Raw genomic sequence first — 16,417 nt, 5'->3', positions numbered from 1 at the left:
CCAGCTGGTGGTAGCTTCATGACGTTCTAAAGGTAGTTCACTGGGTCACAGGAAAAGACATTACTGAGAAACGTGAAGTTTTGACCAAAGAAAGGTGAATGTACATTTGCAGGTGAGCGGAATGTGATCTAACAAAGGGCCAAATGAACACCTTTCAAAGTGTCAGTCCAGAAAAGATTAAGATGCTTCTTTATTCTGTGATGCAAATTTAAACCAAAACTAATCTGTAGAGTAAGCATAAAAATGAGCTCATCGAATTCCTTTTTTCCCATTGGCTATCACTTTGAGGTAGTGTACCTATATACTTGTTTCAAGTTTTTTCCTCAGTCACTTTGGTGCTTCTGCTTTGGAAGCACCTTAGGCACATCCTTACCATCCTTCATCCGCCCCTTACCTGGCTCAGCAGCTTCTGGAATAAAGTGAGTTTGTAATCTTGCTTAGTGGTTTGTGGCTCATGGGTTTTCCTTAACTGTGTATAAAGCAATCCTGCTGTGAAGACACATTTTTCTTACCTTATTCCTCCAACAGATTTTTACTGAATATAAATAACTTCAATTCATCTTCACTTTTATATCGCCTTAGTTGCTGCTTCTAAATGCATTTTCGCATGGACTGAAGAGTTGGCTAAGTGGGTGACCTTCATATCCTTGTACAGGAGAAAATACAAAATGAGGCCTGGGATTACCATTTTAAATGGAGGAGCTTTGACTGGAAGAAAAATAGCTCCTCAAGCCCCTTGAAGCAGAGCTGATTAGTTACAGAGTGCTAGAGGCAAAGCAACCTCCCTTTGCACTATTTTGCTGAATTTCTTGACTGGTTGTCAGGTTCTAGGCCCTTTATGCAAAGATGAGTGGGTGAAGAATGGGAAGTAACACTTGCAGAGGGTCCAGGGCTTTGCATCTGCACTCACTCAACTGGCACAACCAGTATCTTTTCTTCCTTCATCAAATGATGATTGAGTACTAACTATGTGACATGCTAACACACACACACATATGGTACACAGATGTATTTATACATTTTCTAGTAGGTTTTGGTGTAAACAACAATAGAGCAGAGTAAGACAAAAAAGGACTGTGGTAGGCAGGCAAGATCTCTCAATTGTGGTGACCTCTGACCGGAATCCTAAAGACGTGAAGAGGAAGAGCCTTATCAGTCTCCGCAAAGCCCCCGAGGCAGGGGACTGCTTGGCACCTCCGAGAAACAGGAAAGTTCATGTGGTGGGAGCTGAGTGAGAAATACCAGATGAGGCCACAGAGGTAGGGAGGAGATGGGGTGTTGGGTGGCAACAAATTGCAGGTGACATACTTATATTTAAAATTGTGTGTTACTTATTTAAAATTAAAATTTAACTAAGTGTCTTGTTTTTTGTCTTTTTCAAAAAAAATTCTCGCTCTATCTGCCAACCCTGTTCCTCCCTTCCTTCCGCTCTTCTTTTTTTTTCTGTGTGGCTGTGGTATTCACATGACATAGTCAGGTTCACTTGTTTTGGTTTGCTTTGTTTTGCTTTTTGCCCCTTGTCTTTATTGATATAATTTTATTTTTGAATGTGTAGGATATTATCATGCTTTTAAAAGTCAAAATTCTCTGAGTATATAATTTGCAATACTACTCTTGTATTGTAGCATCACTACCTTTTCTAGCCAATTTCACCATTTTCTAGGTTTGCTATTCTTGTGGGTTTTCTTTCGTTTGATTTTTTGTAATGATAAGAAAACAGATGCGTACTTTCTTATTCTCTCTTATTATGCAAATTTTGCCATTCTAAATATCTCCTGAAAATTATTCCACATCAATTCATAGAGATCTTTCTCAATCTGTTTTTTTTTTTTTCTTTCTTAAAGACAGGGTCTCTGTCACCAAGGTTGGAGTGCAGTGGCATGATCATGGCTCACTGCAGTCTCAAATTCTTGGTCTCAAGCAATCTTTCCACCTCAGCCTCCCAAGTAACTGGGACTACAGGCACATGCCAACCATGCTCAGCTAATTTTTACATTTTATGTAGAGACAAGGACTTGCTATATTTCCCGGGCTGGCTTCAAGCAATCCTCTGCCTCAGCCTCTCAATGTGGTGGGATTATAGGCCTGAGTCACTGTGCCCAGTCCTTTCTCAGTATTTTTGTTAGAGCTGTATATCATCCCATTGTGTGTAGAACAATAATTTATCCAACCAATCTCTTATGCTTGACCATTTAGGAAGTTTTCAATGTTTTATATTTACAAGTAATGCTACAAATAATAACTTTGTGCATACGTATTTTTGTAATGATTGATGGTATTTTCAGAATAAATTCCTAGCAGTGGGATAACTGGGACAATAGTAAATCGGCAAGTAATTTTGTAAATATTACTAACTTTGACTTCAAAGGAGCAATGTCACTTTACATTCCCAGCAGAAACATGGGAAAGTACCTGTTGTTCCTAAGCCTTACCAAGAGGCTGTATTATCAGGCTTTTGAATTTTTGCCAATCTGAGGAGTCAGAAATGGTACTTCAGTGTAGTTTTGATTTGCATTCCACTTATTATGAGATAGAACATTTTTTCATATATTTAAGATAAATTTTAGATTCTTTTATTGTGAATCATCTGTTTGTGTCTTTTGTCTATTTTTTTATAGATTTCTTTTTCTCTCAATTAAAACAATTCATTGTATATGAAGGATTTACCTGAGAGATATGTTGCAAATATTGTCTCACAGTTTGTCATTTGTCTTTTGATTTTATTTACAATGCTTTTGCCATGCAAAAAATTTATTTTCTTATAGTTATATTTATTTGTAATTTCATTTATTGCTTGGATTTTTTTAAACTTTTGCATTAAGTTTCAGGGGTATAAGAGCAGGGTTGTTACATGGGTAAGCTTGTGTCATGGGGGTTTGTGGTACAGATTATTTCATCACCCAGGTGTTAAGCCCAGTACCCATTAGATGTTTTTCCTGATCCTCTCCTTCCTCCCAACCTCCACCCTCCAGAAAACCCCAGTGTCTGTTGTTCCCCTCTAGGTGTCCATGTGTTCTCATCATTTCGCTCCCACTTAGAAGTGAGAACATGCGGTATTTGGTTATTGGTTCCTGCAGTAGTTTGCTAAGGATAATGACCTCCAGCTCCATCTATGTCCCTGCAAAGGACATGATCTCATTCTTTTTTATGGCTGCATAGTATTCAATGGTACATATGTACCAAATTTTCTTTATCCAGTCTACCATTGTTGGGTATTCAGGTTGATCCTATGTCTTTGCTATTGTGAATAGTGCTTATTGCTCAAAATTTCAAGTCCCACTTAGAAAGCCTTTACCTACATGGAGGTTAAAGAGGCAGTTACCCATGCTTTCATCTAGTATTCTATTACTTTATTTTTTACATTTAGACTTGGGTCCATTTGGAGTTTATGCTCATGTATGGTATGAGTAATGAATTTAATTTCATCTTTGCCAAATGGCTATCCAGATGTCCCAACACCATTTTTTTTTTAAAAGACTATCTTTGCCTCAGTGATTTGAGATAATGCCTCATAGGTATTATGAGGTGTTATAACGGGAGGGCATAGCCAAATTGTGTCACTCAACACACACACACACACACACACACACACACACACACACTAGATTTATATAGAAAACAGCCAAACCTTATCACCCAACACACACACACATATACTAGATTTATACAGAAAATAGGTCAATTTCTGTGCTTTCTATTCAATTCCATTGATCTGTCTGTCAATTCATAAGCCTGAATATGTTTTGAAGGTAGAGTTAACAGGTGCTGGTGATGAATTTGATGTGAGGCATGAGGTAAAAAGAGGAGTCAGGTATGACTCTATGATTGTTGACCTAAGTAACTAGAATGTTGGAGTTGCCACTTACAAAGGAGAATTGAGTTTTTGTTGGGAAAGACCAGGAATTCTGGGTTGGCCATATTCAATCTGCAATGACCTTTAAATGTCCTAGTGGAGATGTGAAGGGGCATGTGGCTATAAGCATAGATTTAGGGGAAAGGCAGGAGAAAGACATTTAGAGTCAGTGATGTGGAGGCAGAATTTAAAACCATGAGCCTATTAAGAGTTTTAAATGAAAGCATTATCTCCATTTGGGAGATATACATCCTACAGTTTTGAGGGTTTAAGTCACTTGTCCAAGTAAATTGCAGAGCTGGGCCATGAATCTAGTTCTTATTCTCTGGATTCGTTTTTTATGTCTGATGAAACAAAGTACCCTAGACAGGCTGGCTTAAAGAGCAGAATTTATTTTCTCTCAATTCTGAAGGCCTGGATCAAGACGTCAGCAGGGCTGGTTTCTCCTGAGGCCTCTCTCCTTGGCTTGTAGGCAGCTGTCCTTTCCTCCCTGGTATTCACATGGTCTTCCCTGTGCTACCTGTAAGTGTCTTAATTCCCTTTTCTTAAGGAACATCAGTCCTGTTGGATTCGGGTCTACTCTAATGACCTAATTGTAGCTTAATTAACCCGTAAAGACCTTATTTCCAAGTACAGTCACATGCTGAGGTACTAGGAGTTAGGCCTTCAACATATGAATTCTGGAAGGACAAAATTTGGCATGTAATATTCTGTTTTTGTGACACCAGCTTGCTATGTGTTTGAGACTGTAGTAGTCAGAGTTCTCCAGAGGGACAGAACCAATATATGAGTTGATTAGGGAGAACTGGCCCACATAATTATGAAGGTGAAGTCCCGCAATAGGCCACCTGCAAGCTGGGGAAAGAGAGATGCTGGTAGTAACTCAGTCCAAGCCTCAAAACCAGGGAAGCTGACAGTGCAGTCTGAGGACAAAGGCCCTAGAGCCCCAGGAGGTTGCTGGCACAAGTCTCAAAGTCCAAAGACTGAAGAACTTCAAATCTGACATCCAAGGGCAGGAGGAGAAAAGTGGCTGCCCTGAAAAGGAGACAGAGGAAGCTCTGCAAAGTGAGTATCTCATTTGTCCCACCAGCTTTGTCCTGATGGCACCAGCAACCAGTTGGATGGTGCCTGTCTACGTTGACAGCATTCCACTGACTCACATGTCAGTCTCCTCTGGTAACCCCCTCACAGACACACCCAGAAACAATACTTCACCAGTCATAAAGGCATGCCTCAAGCCAGTCAAGTTGACACTTACTATTTACCATCACACAGAGGAAATGAGAATTTCGAACCTAAAAGATCGTATGTTTCATGAGAGAATTAAAATGATGATTACTTTGGGCTGGGTGCAGTGGTGACTCATGCTAGTAATCCCAGCATTTTGGGAGGCTGAGACAGGTGGATCACTTGAGGCCAGGAGTTTGAGACCAGTCTCACCAACATGGTGAAAATCCGTCTCTACTAAAAGTACAAAAATTAGCTTGGCATGTTGGCGCACACCTGTAATCCCAGCTACTCAAGAGGCTGAGGTAGGAGAATTGCTTGAACCGGGGGGCAGAGGTTGCAGTGAGCCGAGATTGCGCCACTGCACTCCAGCCTAGGTGACAGAGCAAGACTCTGCCTCAAAAAAAAAAAAAAAAGAAAAGAAAGAAAATGATGACACTTTGATGCCTATGGGTTAGCATTTCTCCTTTATTTGAAGGATAGTTATATGGATGGCATAAAAATAAATGATATTTAATAGGAAACCACAATCCTCAGATCTGTATCCAGGAAAGAAAGACTTGTCTTTCCTTGGGAAACATGGGACAGGAAGGGCCCATGGCACAGAAGTTGCAGCAGTGCATTTGAGCCTTGTCTGGGCTGGAGGGAAAAAGGGTGAACATTTTTTTAAAAACAAGTGTCAATGTTTATCTTGGAGAAGTTATTCTTTGACCACTAAGAAGTGTGGCAAGAAATACCTGTCAAGTAAAAAAAAAAAAAAAATCCCAAAACTTTATCAATATGCTTTTGGTTAGAAGTAAGCAACTTCAAGAAAATTTCTCCTTTTAATATAGTCTTTAGTTATATATGAAAATCAAGTCAACTTATAGATTCTTGTAATTAATTCATTACTTATATATTTGTAAGTACATTAAAAATAATTAAACTCTCTGAGCTTCATTCATCACTCTAAGAATGATGCCATTACTTCTCTAAGTCACCTTTACTTGGAAAGATTCTAAAAGTTCTACTTGGCACTATTTTGTAATCTGTTTTTCAATATTTTTGCTACCTGGTTATTATTCACTAAACTACAGTGTATTGATGCAGGAAAACATCTCCATAAATTACTAACTGAAACTCATCGAGATTCTATGGGAAACAAATTACTTTGAGTTTGTCTTCCAAGAATGTATGGCATTTCTTAGCAACTTTTGTCGCTGACTTCTGAGCCAATTTTTCAGAATGAGAATATGTTATCTAACATTTCTGCTTCTCAGAACAAATGATCTGAACTAAGTAAAATTTGCTCCAATAGGCTGGAATACAGGTTGAAGCAGTTTGGATTTCAGCTCTGATGTTTTAATAGATTTTGAAAAGTGTAAGATCGGCGGGGGAACTCTGATGGAACATTTTAGTTGCCTTGGTTGCTTAGCAAGGTGGCACCAGTGTATCTGAATAAGGGCAGCTTAGAAACTGATGTTGGTTGTAGATAATGGACTGAAAAAAGCATAGATAGTGCAAAATGAAACAGACAAAAATCGTAAAAATGTCAATGTTGATTTCATCAGTACCCCATCAGTTAAGTAATGTTAATTTATCCTTGAAAACAAGAAAATCTCACTGGGTGTGGTGGCTCACACTAGTAATCCCAGAACTTTGGGAGGACGAGGTGGGTGGAATGCCTGAGGTCCATGATTCGAAACCAGCCTGGTCAACACAGGGAGCCCTCATCTCTACAAACAAACAAACAAACATAAACAAAAACCAGCCAGGCAGTGTGGCATGAACCTATAGTTCTAGCTACTTGGGAGGCTGAAGTGGGAGGATTGCATGCATCTGGAGCTTGAGGCAGCAGTAAGCTATGATTGCACCTCTGCACTTCAGCCTGGGTGAAGGAGGGAGACCCTATCTCAAAAATAAAAATAAAGAAAATCTATCCAAGTTACAGCAACATGTTGAAAAGAAATTACTCCTAAATAGAATTGCATTGCCTGCTCTGCTCTTAATTGGGGAGACCCTTATCCTTGAGAACCACTGGACTTTGATATGGTTTGGCTGTGTGTCCCCACCCAAATCTCATCTGGAATTGTAATCCGCACATGTCGAGGGAAGAACCTGGTGGTTGGTGATTGAATCATGGGTGTGGTTTCCCCCAAGCTGTTCTTGTGATAGTGAGGGAGTTCTCACAAGATCTGGTTGTTTGATAAGTGTCTGGCATTTCCCCTGTATGTTCTCTCTCTCCTGCCACCATATGAGACATACCTTGCTTCCCTTTCACCTTCTGCCATGATTGTAACTTTCCTGAGGCCTCTCCAGCCATGCAGAATTGTGAGTCAATTAAATCTCTATCCTTCATCTATTACCTAGTCTCAAGTAGTATCTTTATAGCAGTGTGAAAATGGACTACAGCCCTCTTCTCTGCTGTGGCCAAAAGCTTCCTTTCACTAACATTACCTCCAAATTGGCATATCCAGGCAGTTGCAGAGGTACATAGTCAGGACTGAACATTTAAAATGTTTACCTAACACTTCTTTTCTGTGTTGGCATGTCTTCCTTTTCAATAAACAAAAGTAGCCTGGGCCTCTGTAGCCTTCTGAGATTCTTTGTAGATACTGATTATTTTAAAATGCCACCAATAAAACCCAGCAGCCTGTGTTATGGGCTCATTGCTCTATTTATGCATGGCATTCCTCAAACAAAATGGTTCTGGGAGGCGCCTGGATTCCCCTGGCCTTAGTTGCTCTCTCATGAGGCCCTGACTTGTAAGGCCTTGCTCTGCTCCTTGTCCTCATCACTGTGTTTTGAGGGAGAAACCTCTGTCTCCAGATGTTTTTAATTCACCTGATTATGGCTGCTCTTGGTCAGTGAGGATGGTGACTATCACATTTTGAAAACACACAGAAACAAAAACAGAACAAAACCACAGGTTAAATACAATTCACCATGGCTCTGTTGTGATTAGCCCTTCCTCAGTTACCTTGTTTTTAAAACAGGTTAACCTTTCTAACAAGTTGTCTCTTCTTATCCCTATAACTTAGAGCAGGCCAGGTAATTTAAGGAGTTTAGTAGCAGGTGGCATTTCTTCCTTCAGAGTCTTGGAGTCTCAGGCTCTTCCATCTATTTTTAAGAGAAATAAGGCAAGTCTACATTTAGTGGGTGACTGCCACTTGCCAAGTGTTTTAATTTACTTTATCTTCATGACTGACATGTAGTGTAAGTATGAAGATACCTATTTCCAGATGACAAAACTGTGATTTCAATGAAATTTCATGCCTGCAGTTACTGAGCTAGGAGCAGCAGGGTCAGGGCTTTGCTGCAAGTCAGAGCTTCCAGTCTTTTAAAATTATTATCATGCTTTGTGTGAGACTGACCACATGCTAACAAATCATTCCTGGTACTATTTATTTGGCCATTTCTTTCTAACCATACTAAATGGTTAGAAAACAGACATTTTATCTCTCTGCCAAACATGTCATCCTCCAGAGCAATATGCTGTCCTAATTCTTCTTTAGGTAACTTCACGATCATTAGAACTAGGAGGAGGAAAATGAAGGATCCTCAAAACTCCTTAGCAGGGTTACCAGATTTAGCAAGTGACAATATAGGGCACTCAGTAAAATATTTGGGACATAGTTATGCTAAAAATGTATTCATTGTGTATCTGAAATTCAAATTTAATAGAATATTCTGCTTTTTATCTGGCAAATCTATCCCTTAGCAACAATTTTGCTAATATAAAATTTAATTTTTCTTTCCCAAATAGCAGATTATTTTTCTTGTTGGATATTTAGTTTTATTTTCTTTCTTATAATCTCTGTGTAAGATACAAATAGGTGGAGGAATTGGCCAATAGGTGCTTATCAAAAGGGAGAATTTTGTTTGGGTAACTGAGCAATCAGTTCTTTGCACATAGACAATTAACTGTAAATTTCATCCTGATTCTGGAAACCTCTGATGGCAAAACCTTTTAAGTGACTTTATCCAACAATAATTTTTTCTTTTCCCTGGTAAACGGTCTTACATGAAAATAGAGGAAGGCAGGAAGACAGCCTATACCATGTATAAAACTTGAAGCTATACTTTCTATTAAACTTAAAGCTGCTTTTCTTTTTTCAAATCTATTTCAGAAGACAATTTTATTTTATTTTTTAATTAAAAAAATTTTTTTTCTTTCTCCGTTGCCCAGGCTGGAGTGGAGTGGCACAATCACAGCTCACTGCAGCTCAGGCGATCCGCCCCACTCAGCCTCCAAAGTAGCTAGGACAACAGGCACACACCATCACTTTTGTAGAGATGCTGTTTCACCAGGTTGCCGAGGCTGGTCTTGAATTCCTGGGCTCAAGCGGTCTGCCCAACTCAGCCTCCCAAAGTGCTAGGACTACAGGTGTGAGCCACTGTGCCGGGCCCAGGAGACAATTTTTGTAACACGAATATATTATGCACCAAGTCATGTTGGTAATCTGGATTTGTAATGAATTGTTCATTAATTAAAAGAGGCAAAATTGGCCGGGCGTGGTGGTTCAAGTCTGTAATCCCAGCACTTTGGGAGGCCGAGACGGGCGGATCACGAGGTCAGGAGATCAAGACCATCCTGGCTAACCCGGTGAAACCCCGTTTCTACTAAAAAATACAAAAAACTAGCCGGGCGAGGTGGCGAGCGCCTGTAGTCCCAGCTACTCGGGAGGCTGAGGCAGGAGAATGGCGTAAACCTGGGAGGCGGAGCTTGCAGTGAGCTAAGATCCGGCCACTGCACTCCAGCCTGGGCGACAGAGCGAGACGCCGTCTCAAAAAAAAAAAAAAAAAAAAAAAAAAAAAAAAAAAAAAAAAAAAGAGGCAAAATTAATCTAAAACACTTACCAAGAATCTATAGGCATTTGGAGGTAAATACACCAGGGAGTTTCAGACCAATTCATTGTCAAGACTGCCATGATGGGGTCTCAGACATCACCTGTGGTTTTCAAACATAAGGAAACAATTGATCATGGTGAATGCACAATCTCTGAAAGAGGACATTCTTATTTTTAAAGGACAAAAAAGTTCATGAAAAACTTGAAAATCGTTTCTAAATGTGATGTAAAACATGCACCATAAGGAAACATGAAACAAGACAGTAATAGAATAAAAGCCTCTGGTTCTAGTCAACATCTACATATGGGAATCTTTAAAATGCATATGTCACCCCCAGAAAGACAAATTTTTATTATATTCATAACATGCTTCTGCATGCTATTTTAAGCATTTCTCTATCAATTATTACCTAGAAAAGTATAGGAATGTAAAGCTGACAGAAATTTCAAGGTGACCCGATTCAGCTCCTCTCAAAGTACAAAGTAAATTCAAGTTATAGTTTTAATGAAGAGAGTTGATAATCGGGGTGGGGTAATGCAAGAATGAACACTTGTTTGTATCTCTTTTTTTTCTAGCTAATTGCTAGAAATTTCCAATGAAAGAGATTCTACGGCTTTCAAAATCAGCCACTGAAGTATCCCACTGACCTGTCTTTTTTCCCTTAATACTTCATTAAAGTATCCTTGATTACACTGTGAAAACAATGAATATATCGTTCTTTTAAAATAAGTTGTGAGATAGTTTCTCCAGAGAGAGAGACTCTGTCCAGTTTTAACAGAACAATGATAGAGTTGTATTCCCTAGATGTGATGGGGTCTTGGGTGGAATGTTCCTTTTCAGTCCATGCTCAGTTTAAACCATAATTCAGCATTTCTTGCATATCAAAAACAAATGCAGTTCCACAGTACTTTACAATTATGGTAGGTGTTAGCAAAAACTTAGTAAGAATATACAGAAATGAACTGGCGTTGCCCACTGCATTAGTCCATTTTCATGCTGCTGATAATGACATACCCGAGACTGAATAATTTATAAAGAAAAAGAAGTTTAATGGACTCACAGTTCCATGTGGCTGGGGAGGGCTCACAATAATGGTGGAAGGCAAAAGGCACATCTTACTTGGTGGCAGGCAAGAGAGAATGAGAGCCAAGCAAAAGGGGAAACCCCTTCTAAAACCATCATATCTCATGAGACTTACTTACTACCATGCGAACAGTACAGGGGAAACCTGCCTCCATGATTCATTTATCTCCCACCAGGCCCCACCCACAGCATGTGGGAATTATGGTAGCTACAATTCAAGATGAGATTTGTGGTGGTGGCGGGAGGGCATAGCCAAACCATATCACCCAACACACACACACACACACACACACACATACACACACACACACACACTTAATGAAATAAAATTCCTCATTAAATATTTCAGAACTTTGCCAAAATGTTCTCCCTGCCTGCCTCATCTTTCTACTCTTTTTCTTCCCTCCTCCTTGTAGGGGCAAAGGGAAAACCTCCCTTTCACCTTCTGAAAGTTCTCTGAAAATCAATTGACTAACAGGAGAAAAGGCATACAAAATTTATTAATGTGCGCATGTGTGCATGGGAGTCAGATAAAATAGGAAAGCTCAAAGAAAGGGCCAGATGTGTAAAGTTTTATACCATCCTGAGGTTAGAGAAAGAATGGGGGCTTGGATCCTGGAAAGACTGGTTGTGGGAGAAAGATAGAGGATAGTCCTGGCTTGCAAAGGTGCTCTTGTTTTGCAGGTGAAATCTCACAGGTGGCCGCTCTCAGAGATAAGAAGTTTCTGTGAGACCCCCAAAGGTGTCAGACTCAGTCTCCCTCTCCCATGAGCCAATCCTTACTAGATCAGATCAAGGTGTGGGACCACAAGAAAGCCTGGCTATTTATTTCACCAGTGCAGATTTTCCTACAGATGCAAATCTCCTCCACAAAAGGGTTTGCAAAGAGGTATTCCTATGTGCAGGCCCTCTGAATAGCCATTTCAAAATATGCCAAAGAAGTATATTTTGGAGAAAAATATTTTTGGCTTCCTTTACCTTCATTCCTCTCTGTTTTCTGGAGTAATATTGCTCTCACGTTCAGCTAGCATATTCTACTCTGCGAAACCAAAGGCCTATAAACAGTAGACTCCCACTCCCTTGGAAAGCTGCTCTAGCACTGACTAGGATGACCTAGAAAACACCTTGGGGGCCTCACCTCCCACACACTGTGGTTTTCCAAGTATTCATCAAACAAAAAAGTTTTTTTTCTTTGTGTAGCCATCCTCAAGATCGACCCCCAGTGATTCTTGCCTGCTGGTATTCACTGTTTTGTGGAGTCTTCGCCTACAATGAGTCATAGCCAACTTCTGAGACCAAGAGAATATGATAGAAGTGACAGCACATGACATCTGAAAATAGGTCATGGAAGACATTGCAGCTTCCACCTTGGTCTCTTGGATTGCTCACTTTGTGGGGAAGCCATGCTTTGAGGATGCTCAAGCAGCTCTGTGGAGAGGCCCATTTAGAGAGAAACTGAGGCCTCCTGCCAACAGCTGCCACTGCCACCCACATTGCTACCATGTGGCTGAGCTATCTTGAAGCAGATCCTCCAGTTCCGGTTAAGCTTCAGACACTATAATCCTGACTGACATTGGAGAGCAACTCATTAGAGACCCAGAGCCATGACTATCCAGCCAAGCCATTTCTACCTGATTCACAGAAACTGTGAAGGAAAATGATTAGTATTGTTTTAAGCGACCAAGTTTTGGGGTAAGTTGTTATGCAACAATGAATAGTTAATGAATTCTTAATTAAGCAGTGATTCTAATGCTTACAACGTTTTGTGATGTGAATAATGCTTTGATATTTATAGCATTGGATGACTTATTTCTTCGATTATCTTTTCTTAATAAAGCAACATTGAGAAATTTAGATAGCTATTATCTTGAGTTTCTAATGGATTCATATTTTAAAGTATATCAAGTTGAAATCATGAAATCTATAAATTTGAAAGAAAGAACTTTGTATCATATAAAGGGTTGCAACCTGCAGCCTGACAGGCATATCCTCTTGCAGAAACCAAAAGCAGTCACTTTGAGGGAGAGAAAGTGTCACAGAAATGTTATGCTAGGCAGATCAGCTAAATACATATTTAACAGGCTATAGGAGGGGCCAGGAGTATTCATGAGAGGATTGTTCCACATGTATGGTAAACAAACATGTATGTTACATACATTCCATGTTCACTTTGGGGCTGAGACAACATTAAAATGTAGTAAAATTAGGCTGTATACATCAAAAAGTGAAATAGAGGGCACAGATATACCTTGTGAGTGGCCTCTATGGGTTGGCCAGAACCAGTCTGTGGTTGGCGGTCCCTTATCAGAAAGGAATGCTGGTCAGTGGCTGTGTCCAAATTATGAAAGGGGAAAGGAGTTCAGTAGTGGTGTCAGGTGGTTGGTTGAACTTAGAGGAGGAGCGAGTCTTCCATTCTTTGTTTTCTAGGGCTGCTTTCTGTTTAACTTTGAGAGAAAAAAAAAGTCTAATGGTAGTTATCAAGGAAGGGGATGTGTAATGAGGCTTGACCAACCTCCCATCCCTTCATGCCTAGGAAACTTAGTTGTAAGTTTTTCTGGGGTCTCCTTGGCCAATGGGGTTTGTTCAGTTGCTTGGAAAGTTTAGGATTTCATTTTTATTTCACGAGTGTATTCTATCCAATACTGGAAATACTGAAGCATCATATTTAAGAGCATAGAAACTGGAGCCATGAAGCCTAGATTCTACAATCTCCCAGTTATGTGACCTTCGGCACGTTATTAATCTGAGACCTGGTTTTCTCATTTGTAAAATATGCAGAGTAATCACAGGTACCTCACAGGGATTTGAAAGGATGAAGTATGATAATGCATGTTCTTTGTACACTGCATGGCTTGTTGTGAATATTCAATAAATGTCAGCTATTACTGAGCTGCTTTCAGCATTAGAAGTATGTCTGTTCTGATTAAATTTAAAATGGAAATTTGGCAGATAAAAGACAGAAGTTCAAACCCAAATCTTTCCAGCATGTTATTTTTTTGTTAATGATATTAACAGGATTAGAATGACTTTCTATTCATCCAGACAAGCTCACAGACAGCCCACTGACACTGTGAACTTGGATGTTGTGGAATGCTAATCATCCCTAACAATGTCAGTGTCAGAGCAAAGCACCAGCTGGAGGAAATTTAATCAAGGACACATCTTCTGCATTTTTATGTTACATTTTATGTACATTTGATGTAATGATGTAACTGTTTTGTGTGGAAAAATCTTGCAACCATAGAATATTCATGAAGGTGGCTTCTATATTCTCATGCTTTATCTCCTGGTCTTGTTCATTCTTCCATCACACATACACAGTATACTTTAAAAATCATTTATTGGTTGATTTACTGGTGATTGTAAAGCTCAGTTGGTGAGAAATATTACTGATCTTGAATTTACTGAGTAAACAGGAAAAAGAAACTTGTGGAAAATGAGTTGGAGAAGTAGCAAATAAAGAAAAATAAAGAACACTAATAGAAAATGACAAGTAGAAGAGAAAAGGCATAGTAAATGAAAATATGGAAAATGAGGCAAGCCGTATGGAAAATGAGCATTTGTTTGCTGTGAAAAATTAGTGCATAAGTGACTCAAAGATAAGAGCTTATGAGAATTTCTAATGACTATCACCAGCATGTATATTTCATCCTGTCTCCCTTAGCTGATTTCTTTAAGAAGAAGAGGGCTATTGTTAATTAACGACACTAAAAGGAAGTGAAAGTTTAGGTTGTAGTTACCTTAAACATTTGCCATGAATCTCAAATAGTTGCTGTTTACAAGCACTGACTTAATTTCAGTTTGCTGACTCTAATTCCTGGATACTGAAATCTGAAAAGGGCAACTCATTGAGCAATAAGTTGATTATCAGGGTTCCCAGGTAAATAAGGGAGCTCACTGCTTAGAAGACTCTCTGCCATGGATGAGATTCAGCTTTTCCATCTGTACATAGCAGAAATAATATATGTTCTTCCATCATATCTGAGCAGTTAATAAGTCAATGACTGTATCTGGCCAATGAGATAGAAGTGAGCCATTCGTACGTAGTACTTTAAGGCAGCACTTTTCAAATGTATTCCACAACACAATGAGGAGGCCAGGGAAGGGGCAGTGATGAGAGTTGAGACCACCGGACCCCAGACGAGAGATATTCTAACCATACTGACAACAACAGGCTTAGGCGAATTCTTGTGTATAAATTCCTGAGTCCTTAGATACTCCAATAGGCTTCTGTCACTCATGTAGAAGACAGGAAGATTCTACTTTGAAGAGTCTGAACAGCCTAAGAAAAAGACCTAAAGTCACTGACATCACAATTTTCCAGTAAACGGGCTACCCAGATTACATTACAGCGAAGCTTAAAGTCAACCAGCCTCATATATGTAGTTAGAGTTTCTAATCGGGGAAGACCCCAAGATGGAAGATAAAAACCAGAACAGAAAGGAAAAAAACAACTTGGCAAGAAAATAAAAGCTACTGACGAAGAAGAAATCTTCCAACACCTATTATGAATATCCCAAAGAGTTTCGGAAGACACTGCATCCCTGAACCGAGAACAAGACGAGAAAAAGACAGAAAACAGGTCTAAGGAGAATAATAAACTTAGAAAACAGTATAGAAAATCTAATATATAATACTAGAAGTTCAAAAAGAGCAAGAACACAGAAAATTGAAGATAGGAAATCATCAAGAAGACAATTGAAGGCATTTTCCCAAGAGTAAAGGTCATGAGTTTCCAGATTGAAAGGGTCCACAGGAGGCCTCGACAATGAATGGAAATAGGCCTATCTATGGCACATCATTGTGAAATTTCAAAACTGGGTACAAAGGGGAGATTCTCAAAGCTTCCAGATGGAAAATCAAGTCACATACAAAGCACTAAAAATCAAATGAACCCTGCAAGCTAGTGGAATTGAGAATTCCTTTAAAGTTCAGGAATAATATTATTTCCTATGTAGAATTCAATATAGAGGTAAAAGATCAACCAAATGGGAGGATAGAACACAGATACTGTTATCAAACATGTAAGGCATTCTTTTCCAGAGCACTATTGGAAGATGTGATCCACTGAAACTGAGAGAACAAATCAAGAAGGAGAAAAACATGGAACACAGGAACCAGGAAGTCAAACACACAGAAGAGAGGAAAAAGAAAACCCCTAGGACTGATAACAAGCAGGAATTTCAATAAGACTGCTCTGCTGCAACCTAAAGGGCAGACTGTGCACAGTGTTAGCTGGAAATTTTGCAGCCAAGGACAGCGCAGGGTCCTTTCTCTCTTGCCAGCCTTCGCCTCATAGTGAAGAGACAGGTATAGAAGTCAAAGAAACCACTGCATTTATTGATGAGATCCATATAATGATGTATGACTGAGAATGAATGATGAGATATTTAAAGTATGGTTTCTACATTTCTATTTCTCTAT

The 16,417-nt window shown here is 39.4% G+C and overlaps 1 protein-coding gene across 8 annotated transcripts in view; it reads left to right on the top strand.

Annotated features, from left to right (window-relative positions):
* The first annotated feature begins 1,165 nt into the window (after nt 1–1,165).
* The window catches only part of CTXN3 (cortexin 3), a 51,406-nt gene continuing 36,154 nt past the window's right edge, over nt 1,166–16,417 (top strand). For 3 of the 8 annotated variants that reach the window (XM_030927829.1, XM_030927827.1, XM_030927822.1), the window contains exons 1-2: nt 3,473–4,918; nt 12,194–12,685. The gene's annotated coding sequence lies outside the window, so the exon portion shown is untranslated. Of the gene's footprint in view, nt 1,260–3,472; nt 4,919–12,193; nt 12,686–16,417 lie in introns of those variants that run through there. The other 5 variants (XM_030927824.1, XM_030927823.1, XM_030927831.1 and 2 more) reach the window with 5 other exon arrangements.

This window comes from Rhinopithecus roxellana, chromosome 3 (genome assembly GCF_007565055.1).
Source record: "Rhinopithecus roxellana isolate Shanxi Qingling chromosome 3, ASM756505v1, whole genome shotgun sequence".
Classification (NCBI taxonomy): Eukaryota; Metazoa; Chordata; class Mammalia; order Primates; family Cercopithecidae; genus Rhinopithecus; species Rhinopithecus roxellana.
Note: the sequence above shows the minus strand (reverse complement) of the source record. Positions and strands in the feature narration are given on the sequence as shown.